This window comes from Echinops telfairi, unplaced genomic scaffold (assembly GCF_000313985.2).
Source record: "Echinops telfairi isolate 266 unplaced genomic scaffold, ASM31398v2 ScPeMD7_7469;HRSCAF=8507_0, whole genome shotgun sequence".
Lineage (NCBI taxonomy): Eukaryota > Metazoa > Chordata > Mammalia > Afrosoricida > Tenrecidae > Echinops > Echinops telfairi.
Genome location: NW_022111372.1, coordinates 46,716,727 through 46,728,833, shown reverse-complemented (window position 1 = coordinate 46,728,833; position 12,107 = coordinate 46,716,727). Strand labels below are relative to the sequence as shown.

Below are 12,107 nucleotides of genomic sequence, written 5' to 3'. Positions count from 1 at the left end.
AAGGGCTCATGAGGGAGAGGGGAGTGGGGAGGGAGGGGGAAAAATGAGTTGATGCCAGGGGCTTAAGTGGAGAGCAAATGTTTTGAGGATGATGAGGGCAATGAATGTACAAATGTGCTTTACACAATTGATGTCTGTATGGATTGTGATAAGAGTTGTATGAGCCCCTAATAAAATTATTAAAATAAATTTTTTTTAAAAAGAGAGAACAGTGTGGGAGAACAGCATGTGGCTGTGAAATTTTGGTTTCTGCTCAGAAAAAATGCCGCAGAAACTATTGATGTTGAACACAGCTTACAAGGACAGCAATATGGGAAAAATTCAAGTGTACGAGTGTTTTCCTCATTTCAATAAATAAAGGTGAAATGTTGATTGATGACAAACCTCGTTCTAGAGGTCTCTCAACAGACGAAAATGTCAACTAGTAGTGTAGTCGGGAACTGGTTTTGCCACAATACACCTTACTTACATGGCAGTTTTTGGCAAAAAACAGCATGTCTTTCTTATCCCACACACCTTACTCACCTGACTTTGCTCCGAGTGACTTCTTGTTTCCACCAATGAAGAGAGACCAAGTGATTTGATGATGTAGAAAAAGTGAAGAAAAAAAAAGAGGGAGGTGCTGTCAACCATTCAAACAGATGAGTTTCAAAAACGTTTCCAAGAATGGAATGGCACATTCGACAAATGTATTGAGTGTAATGGAGTGCTATGAAAGTGACAAGGTTGTTTTGTAAAAAAATGTAAAGACATAGTTTTGAAAAAAATTCCATTTGGGGGGAGGAGGGTACCCCCTTGTATAGGACCAGGCAGACCTGCCCCATGTGGGTTTCTGAGACTGTAATTCTCTTTAGAGGAGTAGAAAGCCTCATCTTTCTCTTCAGGAAGCTAGCCGACAGTTTTGAATGAAATGCTGACCTGGTGTTCAGCAGACCAGCTGTAACCACTACACCAGAAGGCAGGTGTGACAAGTGAGCTACAGAATATGTACCTGGTGCCTAGCAAAAGGCCTGGCCTGTAGCAGACACAATACTTGCATATAGTATTCCTTTTCACCATGAGGATGTCCATATATTTAACTGAATGATGGCAACCCTTGATGACACTGTATACACCTACCCTTGTCTTTACACTTTATACACTGCTAAGTTTCCTATACTAAAATTCTACTCCCTGTCAGTTTGTCATACTGTGGCGATTTATATGTTGCTGGAAGTTATGCCACTGGAATTTCAGGTAGTAGGGTTATGGCACACAGATTTCAACAGGCCTTCCAGACTAAGAGATTAGGGAGAAAAGTCTGGCAATCTACATCAGGAAATCACCTCATGAAAACCCTATGGACTTCAACCAGCATACTTTGGAAGTGTCAGCAGGAGAAATCCATTGCTGGAAGGTATCATAGGTGGTAAAATGGAGGGCCAAGCAAAGGGGAGAGAAATCACTAATATAAATTAACACATGGCTGCAGCAAAGGACTCAAATCTATCAATGATTGTGAAGGTGGCACAAGACCAGGCAATGTTCACATATGTTGCCAAATGATGAAGACCATTCACTGGCAACTAGTATTAGCTCTGCAAACAAGTCTTTTAGATTTATCTGAGGTTCTCAGGGAGAGGCACAGTAAATACCAAAAGTTCTTTCTTACCCCCAATAGTTCAACCAGTTATTTTTAACTTGGCAATAATGAACACAGGCAATAAAGAAAAAAAAAGAGAACAGGTAATATCCTAAGACCCATCTAAGTATTTCCTTCTACAAAAAAGCAATGAGTCTCTGCCCACCTGTAATGAATTATCTGAAAAGTTAAGAAAGCAATCCCTATTACAGTAGCCCCTAAAAGAATACCTATGAATAAATTTAGCCAGAGGTGGAATACTTGTACAATAAAAATTATACAACATTACTAAACATTAAAGACCTACGTAAATGGAAAGATAGTTGTTTATGAACTGGAAGGCTTGATATTAAGCTATCACTACAACCCAAAGTGATACACGGATTCAATGGACTTGAATAACCTTCAAAGATATATGAATGGCCCATAGCACATGAAAAGATGCAAGTCTATTGGTCATTAGGATACATGCAAATCAAAATCACAATGAGGTAACACATCTAGTAAGTAGTATTCTGGAAAAGGGCAACAAACTTGGTAAAGCAGGGGGTCAGTGGAAAAGAGGAGAGCCCCCAAGGAGATGGACTGACATAGGAGCTGCCACAGTAGGTTCACAAGCATAACAATTCTGAGGATAGCACAAGACTGGGCAGTGTTTCATTCTGTTACCCATGGGGTTATGATTGGAACTATTTCAACATGATATCAGAAAAAATGGAGACTCTCAAGAGTCGGCAAAGATGTAGAGAAATTGGAACGCTTATTAACTGGTGGTGCAACTATATGGAAAAGTTTGGCATTTTCTCAAAAAGTTATATATATGACCCAAGAATTTAACTCCTGAAAATAAGCTCAGGGGTCCTGAAAGCAAAGACTCTAATAGATACTTGTACACCAATGTTAAATGCAGCAATATTTACATTAGTCAAAAGGTGAAAACAGCTAAGTGTCCAAAAACAGATGTATACATAAAATGTGGCATGCACACATGCTGTAATATTATTCAGTTACAAGAAATTCCAGTACATGCTAAAAGGATGAACCTTGAAAACATGCCAGATGATATAAGCTAGTCACAAAAGGACTATTGTATGCTCCCATTTATAGGAAATACCTAGAATAGAAAAATACAAAGAGTAGATTTGTTGTTACCAGGGACTGGGAGAAAAGAGAATGGCAATACTGCTAAAGTGATAATGTATTTTGAGGACAATGAAACCTTGGAAACAGATAGTGGTGATGGGTAGTACGTGGTGAACTTAATTACACTTAAAAGAGTCATTAAATTACACACTTAAAAGTAATTGATTCAAAACATTTTCATATAATACTTGTTACAAATCATATTATAAACCTTCATTAAACAAAAATCATCAAAATGTAAAATTATTGTTTCTGGATATTGCCTCCATCTAGGTCAATATCCTTCTGAAATAGGTGTCTCCATCTTTCTAACCCCTCCCAAGAGTTTTATGATCTTTGAATTACGAGGGACTCTAATTGTGTTTCTTTTCAATGTTGAGTTTGAGGAACAAAAAGAACTTGGAAGAGGCAAAATAAGCCAGGTGTGTAGAATGTATTAAGTTTTCAAAGACATTTTTGTAGGATTCTTGGATAGCAATGCAAGAGTAAGCAGGTGCACCGTCATACAAACATAGCCTTTTCCTCACTAGTGGATTTTCAATTTGCTTAAAACTTCATCCCAATAAGCCTCTGGTTCCTGTCCTGTGTCTTTTGAGAAAATATATCCAGTTTGCCTCTTTGAAATAATAATAACCAAAAACCCACAACCGTTACCATAACCTTCTGAGCTGACTTCTCTGCCCAGCAGAGTCCCTTGGAATTGTTTTGATCGGACCTTTTTTTGAAAGCACCCTAAAGAAGCTAAGACAAGTGTTACTAATACAACTTTCCTGCAGCCATCCACTGATCACAGAAACACGTTTAAACACATTTTTTGCTGCTGTTGTTTAAATAAACTTGTACAAGTATGGACTAAAACTCTAGTGGCAATACTTCCTTACTACCCCTGTATGTTTTACCATAATGAAAATTTGGGGAGACAAAATGTAAAACAAAATTCCAAAAACAAATTCTTGGCATGATAAAGTTGCACTACGTATGCACACTCATAAAAAGTGCTGAAATATGAATAAAGTCTATACCAGTGTCAATGTCGTGAGTTTGACAGTGCATTATAGCTGTCAACATGGGGAAAATAGAGGAAAGGCATAACAGAATTCTCCGTACTATTTTTCAACTTCCTGTGCGTGTGTAGTTATTTCATAATTAAAAATGTAAAGCATATTACTGCATAAATGAAGATTATTCCTTTAAAACTGATCAAAGTTGAAAAAAAAAAAAAGGTCAAAGTTGTCAGGAAACTAGCTTTAAATTGCCTGTTCCTCTAAAGCACAAAACTATGTGAGCTGAATTAGAAATTGGATCCTGATGAGATAAGTCTTTTCCAGTCTTTCTCCTTTCTTCCAGTTAAGAAAGGCTTTTGGCTTTTAGCATTAAATTATCTACCTGTGTCCAAGTCAGAAAATCTCAACTCTCTGAGATCAGACACCCACATGCACAAATGTATATACCAAATCAATAGGAACCAAACACATGTACACTTACATCATATACAAAAGATTTCCCCAAGACAGCAAAAAGCCTGATTTCCAAAATGACAGTCCAAAGGAATTTTCAAGAACACCTCAGATTGGAAGTTTTTGATTTTAAAACGGATGACTCAGTAAAAATAATCCATATAGCCAAGACAGCACAGTGCATACAGTGGAATGACTTGTCAAGCCTGTCAGACAGACCTGGGCTCCACACTCTCCCTGCTCTTCTTGTGGCCTTGGTTAACGTAACTTCCAGAGGGCTTCTGTTCCCTGTTTTGTAGACATGGGGAACAGTACTAACTGGCTCAAAGGTTGGCTGTGCAAATATGATTAAAATAATGAAAGTCTGTCACAGTGCTTCATAAACATATGCAAAAGTTTTGCTCTTTGAAACATATACAACCACAATGAATACATTTCAAGTTCTCTTAAGAGCCTCTAAATATGACTACCTACTCTTCAAATGGCTTCCAAACAAACTGGTTATCTTTACCTATCAGAAAACCTTTTTTGCCCAGTTACATTAACTTACTCTTTGCAACAGTGTACATATACACAATTTTAACAATCAAGAATGGAAATTTCCATGTTTTTAATCTGTGATTTCTCTTATTTTATTTGTAATTATACTTTATTGTTCCACATGCCTACACTGATATTTGATTTCTTTTGTGTCTTTTTTCTAAGTTTTCTTAATGTCCTGTTCAGTCTTGAAATTATTTCATCAATCTTGTATATTTAACTTTTTCTGCCTAATTACAATGTTCTTGGCACATACACTAAGATTAAAGCAAACATTATTTTCCTATACACTTTGATCAACGTGAGACTTTAAATAAATGTTAACAAAATGCGATAGACACTATTTCAAATTTCAGCAAATCCAAAAAACTGTTTAGGTCAACTTTAAGAAAGAACATATTCCTAAATATCAAACTTGTCATTTCTTAAGGCAGAAACTTTACCCTCCATAAGGGGCCGGATAAGATCTTTAAAACAAACAAAAGCTTGAAACTATTTTTAGGTTTAACTTTTTACATTCTATCTTTTCAAGTCTAATTTTCCCCCCAGAAAGGATTATTATTATTATTTTTTTGTGTGTGATCCAAGTGAGTTTTATGAGCGTTAGAAGAAGTTTCAGGTTTACACAGGCACCCACAGGACTCCCCTCGAACGTGCAGCCAGCCTAGAAGCTGCTCCATGTCACGGAAGTGTCCCAGAAAGGATTATTTGCCTCTTAATTAAGTTGAGGCAGTGCCCTTCTATTCCAAGTTTGTTGCGTATTGTAATGGTAAAAGAATTCTGCATTTTCTGTACCTACTGAGAGAACCATGTATATTTTGTCCTTTACTAATATGGTCCATTACCCTGCTTTTCCTATGTTGACCCAACCTAGGGTAAATCCCAGTTGGGCATGGTGGACAATCCTGGATTTAGTTTGCTAGTATTTTGATGAGAATTTCTGTATTTATTTTCATAGGAAATATTGGTGTGATTTTCTTTTCTTGCAATGTCTCTATCTGCTAATAGAATGAATAGAATGTGGTGACCTAACAAAATAAGTTTGTGAATGGCTGGTGTTAACTGTTCTCTAAATATTTGGTAGACTTCACCAGTGAAGCCACCTGGTCTTGGACATTTTTCATGGAACTTTGTTTCTTAAGAGAAGTTAGAAAATGAGTCTTTCCTGCAGTATTTCCAACTCCAACTTCTTTAATCTATGAGAAATTAGGGACAGAAAAACCAATCCAATCTGATGCTATAGGCTGTAGTTTTATAAAGAGGTGACAAGCAATAATATAAATTATCATTCATCTCTTAAAATGCTAAATTTTACAGGTAGTCTAATTTAATCCTCACAACCTCCACAGGAAGTCAAGTCTATGATTCCCATTTTAAACAACAGGAAACTAAAAGAAGTTATGTAATCTGTCCAAGGTCTCAGAAAGTTTATGAGCTAGGACCTCAGAACCCCTATCTCAGCCAGTGACTACCTTGTGATCTTCGGTGAATTACTTCCACTTCACGAGAGAGTGTGGCTCAAGTCACCATTCTTCGTTTCCTTGGTGGCACGGTCTGATAATAAGCAAAAACCACACCTCCACCAGTCTTCCCTTTTGTGATCTTGGCTTCCTTACTGAGCTTTGGTAGAAGCCAGAGGATCAGCTTTGACTTTCAGGCATTTGGGGGTTCTGACTCTGGACCCTGTACTTGGCTTGCCTTAGTTCAACCCTCAAGCTCTTGGGATTTATTAGATGCCATCAAGTCAGTTCTGACTCATAACAAGCTCGTACACAACAGAATCAAACACTGCCTATGCTTGACCTCATTGTTGCAGCCACTGTGTCAATCTATTTCCTTGAGGACTTTCCTCTTTTTTGATGCCTTGAGCCTATTATCTGGCCTGGTTTCACCAGCTTCTACAGCCTTATGGACAAGGAGATTCCTCCAGACAAGAGATCTGAACTTTGAATTTGGGACATAACACCCACAGCCAACAGCCATTTCCTTCGTTTCATGAGTTCTGTGAGACACTGCAATGCAGCGAATTACAGCAGCCAGGGAGTTGAGGGAATACAGTAAGGGGAAGAGTGGTTGTTAATATCAGGGCATATGGAACATTGGAAAATCTTTAACCTCTATCTCCTCAGACTGGCCTGCTAATTCTGAGACCTTATTACCATACCTATTTTACTAACTACATAAAGGCATTAAACTATGTAAATTACAACAAATTCTGTATAATGTTATGAAGAAGGGAAGTCCGGAACACTTCATTGTACTCATGTGGAACCTTATACATAGGCCAAAAGGCAGTCATTCCAAAAGATCAAATTCACTGCCATCAAGTTGATTCCAACTTAAAGCAACCCCACAGCACAGGGTAGACGGGCCCCATGGTTTCCAAGACTAACACTTTATGGGAACAGAGGGCCTCATCTTTCTTCCAGGGAATACTAAATGATATAAAATCAGGGAAGATGTCAGGGTTGCATACTTTCATCATACTTATTCAATCTGGTAATAATGTGAGGAGATCAGCTATATTAAGAATGTGGCATAAGGATAGGAAGAAATTCATTAATAATCTGAAATCTGCAGATTACACAATCTTGCTTGCTGAAGTGTAGAGGGCTTGAAGCACTTACTGATAAGCACTTACTAATGAAAAACCTACAGTACAGATTACACTTCAAAATACAGAAAACAGGAAGTCCTCACAACTGGACCAATGACAGCATCACAATAAATTAAAAAAGATTGAGGTTGTCAGAGATTTTTATTCTACTTGGCTCTGCAAACAACGCCCAGGAAAGAAGCAGTTAAGAAATCAAATAGACCGTATGGGCCAAGTATGATGCAAAAGACTTCCTTATAATGTTAAAGAGCGTGGATGTCACTTACAGAACTACGGTATTCCTGACTCAAGTCATGGTATTTCAGAGCACCTCAAATGCATGCAAAATCTGGAAAATGATTAAGGAAAATCAATGAAGTAATTATGCCTTTAAAAAGTGGTGTGGGCCAAGAATATTAAATTTACCATGGACTGCCAGAGGAATGAACAAATCTATCTTGGAAATTTTGCCAGAAGGCACTTCATCTCCCGTGCTTTGGGCATGGCAGCAGGAGGGAGCAGTCCCTGGAAAAGGACATCACACTTGGTAGGGGTCAGCATAAAAAATGAACACTCCCAATGAAATGAACTGGCACAGCCATTGCTTGTGAATAGGGTCACTCAGAAGCAACTAGACAACACCTAACAGATATTACCCAGATTTTATTAAATTTTAAAGCTTTCAAAACTGAAGTTTAAGGCAAATTAAAAACTGAAAGTCCAAGATTGGAAGGAACCTTACAAAGAATGGTTGCAGTCACAGATGAATCATCTTACTTCCTTTTGTACCTTCTGACTGTGGTGTTCTGAATTAGGCACTGAGCTGCTGATTGTGTAAGGTCAGTGGTTCAAACCTACCCATCACTCCACAGAACAATGAGGAGGCTGTCTGTCTGCTCCCATGAAGATTTAAAGCCTTGAAAACCCAAAAGGGCAGGTGTCCTGTCTAGGGTCACTATTGAGTCAGAATCAATTCAAGGCAGTGGGCTTGGTACGGTGTCTAGTCAAAAAATAAAAACATTTAAAAAATAAACAACCCATTAAAAGCCATTTTCTACACTGCCTTGTTAACATTTTTGGATTTGTACTTTCCTTTCTTCAATAAAGGATGTAGCTTTAAGACACAAATACTTAAATCTTCTGCTAAAAATTTTGTAACTGCTTAAAAAAAATTCTCCTGATAATTTTTCACAGCTCAGAACTATCCTAAAAGTACACCAGTTGCAGTAGGCAAACCATTCAGCCAGCACGTCCTCTGACAGAAGCTTTACAATAAGCTATATGGGTTGCAACTAGGTTTGGCATTTTATTACTTTCTGGCAGTCAATATGGGCATCAAGGCTTCTATTTGACTAATTCTGTAACTTTCCCAAGTAGTTTTAGGCTCACCAGCCTATCTGTCTTAAGAACCTCTTAATGGTAAGGTACCTAAAAAGACAGCTTATCCTCATCCCTAAATGGATAAACCAAAGTAGTCTAGAATCTAGTTACCGAGCTGGGACTAGAATCTTAAGCCTCTGGAACCTATGTTTACCAACTGCCATATCCCCCTTAGGAGTCTTAAAGGACAAAGTGCACTCCGAAAAGCTTCAAGTTTGCCAAAACTGCAGCAGTGACTTCTAACAAAACACTTACCCCTTTTGGTTCTTTTAAGATAATGTGATAGCGGACGGACACTGTTGAGTTGTGATAGTACGGTTGGGAGGGATGCCGACAAGCCTTTTCAGATAGTTTAGAAAGTCTATTTATTATGTAACATTCACTCCATACAGCACATTCTTGCCTTCTCATCATCCAGTTACCTGGCTTATCTTCTTACGCACCCTGGCTACGGCCAAAGAGAATTCTCACACTGTTCTTTACTTCTGCTCTGAATAATTATAGCAAATGTACAAGATGGCAGTTGATGCTATTCATGACCCTCCAATGCTGCAGCAGGAACACTGAGATGCAGATTTTAAAGATCAATACAATTATTTTAAGAACAAACCAAAAAGTATTTTAAAAATTACACAAAATCTCCCACTTCTGAAATTACAGGTAAATACACTTTACTGGGTTGACCTTTGTCCTCCCAAGCTTTTAATATTCAGCTCAGTTTAACTTCCCTACCAGCACTCCTTTGTGTCATTTCCAGCAGTTAATTCACAAGGTTCATTTTCTTTAACCCTTCCTCCCTCCCCCAATGTGACTTAAGGTCTTGGGAAATAAGACTTAGCCAATTCAAGGACTAGGATACATCAATGTTGCCAATATTTGGCTTCTTGTCTGTTTTACATACATCTAAATTTAACTTTAAAAAAAAATAATTTTATTAGGGACTCATACAACTCATCACAATCCAAACGTACATCAATTGCGTAAAGCACATTTGTACATTCATTGCCCTCATCATTCTCAAAACATTTGCTCTCCACTTAAGCCTAAATTTAATTCTTACAACTCCATCACACCACTCTACCCCCATCCACTGCCCACCAGTCCATTCTGACTCATGGAAACCTAACAAGTGAAGAGTAAGAACAGCCCCACAGGGTTTTAGGTAAAGTTTAAAAGGGTTTTAGTAAAGCTTCCCAGAAGCAGACAGCCACATCGTTTCTCCCTGGGGTGGCTGGACTCAGCTGCAGACCTTTGGTTAGCAAACAAGCACTTAACCACTGTGCGATCAGGGGGTCCTCAAAAAAAAAAATACGGCATCAATCAACTGTTTTTCAAGAACTGACAGCAAAGAAAGCTAAGTACATTGTCCAAGCTCACATAACTAGCAAACGGGTCCAGGAATAATTTGAAGCAGAGCCTTAGACTTAACCACTACAACAAAACTGCCTGGCCCGTAACTCTAACCCCAATTGGATCATTAAACTAATGACCTTGGGCAAAGCATTTAGGGTTCTACAGAACCTCAGTTTCCTCCATTGCAAAATGAGTTGCACTTGGTAAGTTTTCGGGTACTCTCCTGCTTTTTAAAATGTCCTGTGAATCTGTGACTGGATTACTATCCCCAAACTCCAAATAGGTGCTATAAACTTTTTCAACCAATGCATGTTCCAGTACTTTCGGCCTCCTCTTCAGGGTTCTAGCGTCTAGCCTTCGCTTCAGAGTTTCATTCTCAAATATTCTGAACCGGTAACGCCAATTCTAAATAACATTCTCTCTCAATCCGCTATCACCTTTCCCCATTGCTAGAGGTAACGACTAGGCCCGACCCCATTCCAAACCTTTACCCGTTAACTCCAGTCCACCTCGGGGCTTTCCAGGCAGCCTGGAAGAGGGCAAAGAAAGCGCTAGGAGCAAAGCCACAGTAAGTTAGCTTTCCCAAAGGTCAAGGGAGGCTCTAGGGCACCTGCCACGCCTCCCAACCCCCGCGGCGGCGGCGCCGGGGCCTAGCTGCCCCAACGAAGCGCCCAGATCACGGCCTGGCTCCTCGTGGTCGACGTTACGTCCGGACTCGGGCCCTGAAAACCCCGCCCGACCCTCCTCGGCCGCGACCACGCCCGGTCCCTCGGCCGCGGCCGCAGCGACCACGGGCCGCCTAGGGTCCCCACAGGCCCAGGGGTGGGCACAGGCCTCCCGTCTCACCTCGAGCTTCCAGAAGACCACCGGCGGCGCCCGCGCCTCTACCCGCCCGCTCACCTGGGCCCGCGCTGCAGTGGAGACAGCGGCGGAGGAGGCCCGACCGTCACGTGCCGCAAAAGCAAGAGACCTAGGCCGCCGCTGCCGCTGCCTCGCGAGCTAGCCCCACTACACGAAGCCCGGCCCCTCGTCCGCCCCTCGCCCTGAGTGGCTGCCAGAGAAGCCAAATCCCGCCTCCCCGCGCAAGCGCCGCAGCTCGGTTGGCCAGTGTGGCCATCGCTCTCTGCACCTTCCCATACGCCCCCTAGGGCTATTCTTCGTGGAGGGTGGGGATTGGCTTTAAGTAAGGCAGGAAGTGGCTGCTGGTTGGACAGGAGATAGGGGGAAGGCCTCAACGGAATAGGTCAAGGCGGGCGCGGGTGTCCAGGGGCGGGGTCGTCAGCCCGCGTTCTCCCGCCCAGTTGCCAGGGTGTCTCAATGATCACGCCGCCCGACGTTTCTTCGTAATCTCTACGGCCTGGGCTCTCCGGCAGCCGCGGGAGGGAGTGGGAGGTCCCGTCGGCCATCCGAAAGGGCCAGGCCCACACGCAGCGAACTTGGGGCTCCAACGGGCGCATCTGAAACCCGGCCGGGGCTTGCCGGGAGTCTACCGCACAGCACTTTCTAACGGCCCCTAGTTACTGCAGAGTCATGACTGAGCTCTGGATCCTTAGGCCGCCTCGTTGCCTAACACAGCATGCACTTCAGAATGATATGTACAGAAGGGCTTCAAAATCTTGGTGGAAAAATTGAGTTTGAAGACCATGGAATTTTCCCTTAAGCTTTTTGAAGCCCTCTTCTATAATCCAAGGTTGTCAAGCTTTCCATTTGTGGGTTTTTTTTCTGCATGTGTGATTACACATAGGGGCACAAAGATATACTGGACAACAGGCTTGAAAGAAAGGGGGATGGCGCAATGGAAACATTAAAAATACAAAGAAATTTTTGTAACCTGCTTTTAGCATATCTTCAGTTTTTAATATGCTGAGAGTCTGAGAAAGTGGAAGCAGCATGAGTTTTTTTAGACTTCTGTTCCCCATTTGTGTACCGAAAGGCTGATTCCTAAGAAGGGAAAAATAGAAAAATCAGCCTCCTGCCACCTGCTGAAGTTTCAGTATTCAACTCTTAGCTACCAAAT

General features: G+C 40.9%; 1 protein-coding gene across 2 annotated transcripts in view; it reads right to left on the bottom strand.

The window, feature by feature from the left end:
• CANX (calnexin) overlaps positions 1 to 11,060 on the bottom strand; it is a 38,715-nt gene extending 27,655 nt beyond the window's left edge. The window contains exon 1 of one of the 2 annotated variants that reach the window (XM_004696853.2): positions 10,937 to 11,060. The gene's annotated coding sequence lies outside the window, so the exon portion shown is untranslated. The remainder of the gene's footprint in view (positions 1 to 10,936) is intronic. The other variant, XM_030888801.2, reaches the window with a different exon arrangement.
• Positions 11,061 to 12,107: the final 1,047 nt, after the last annotated feature.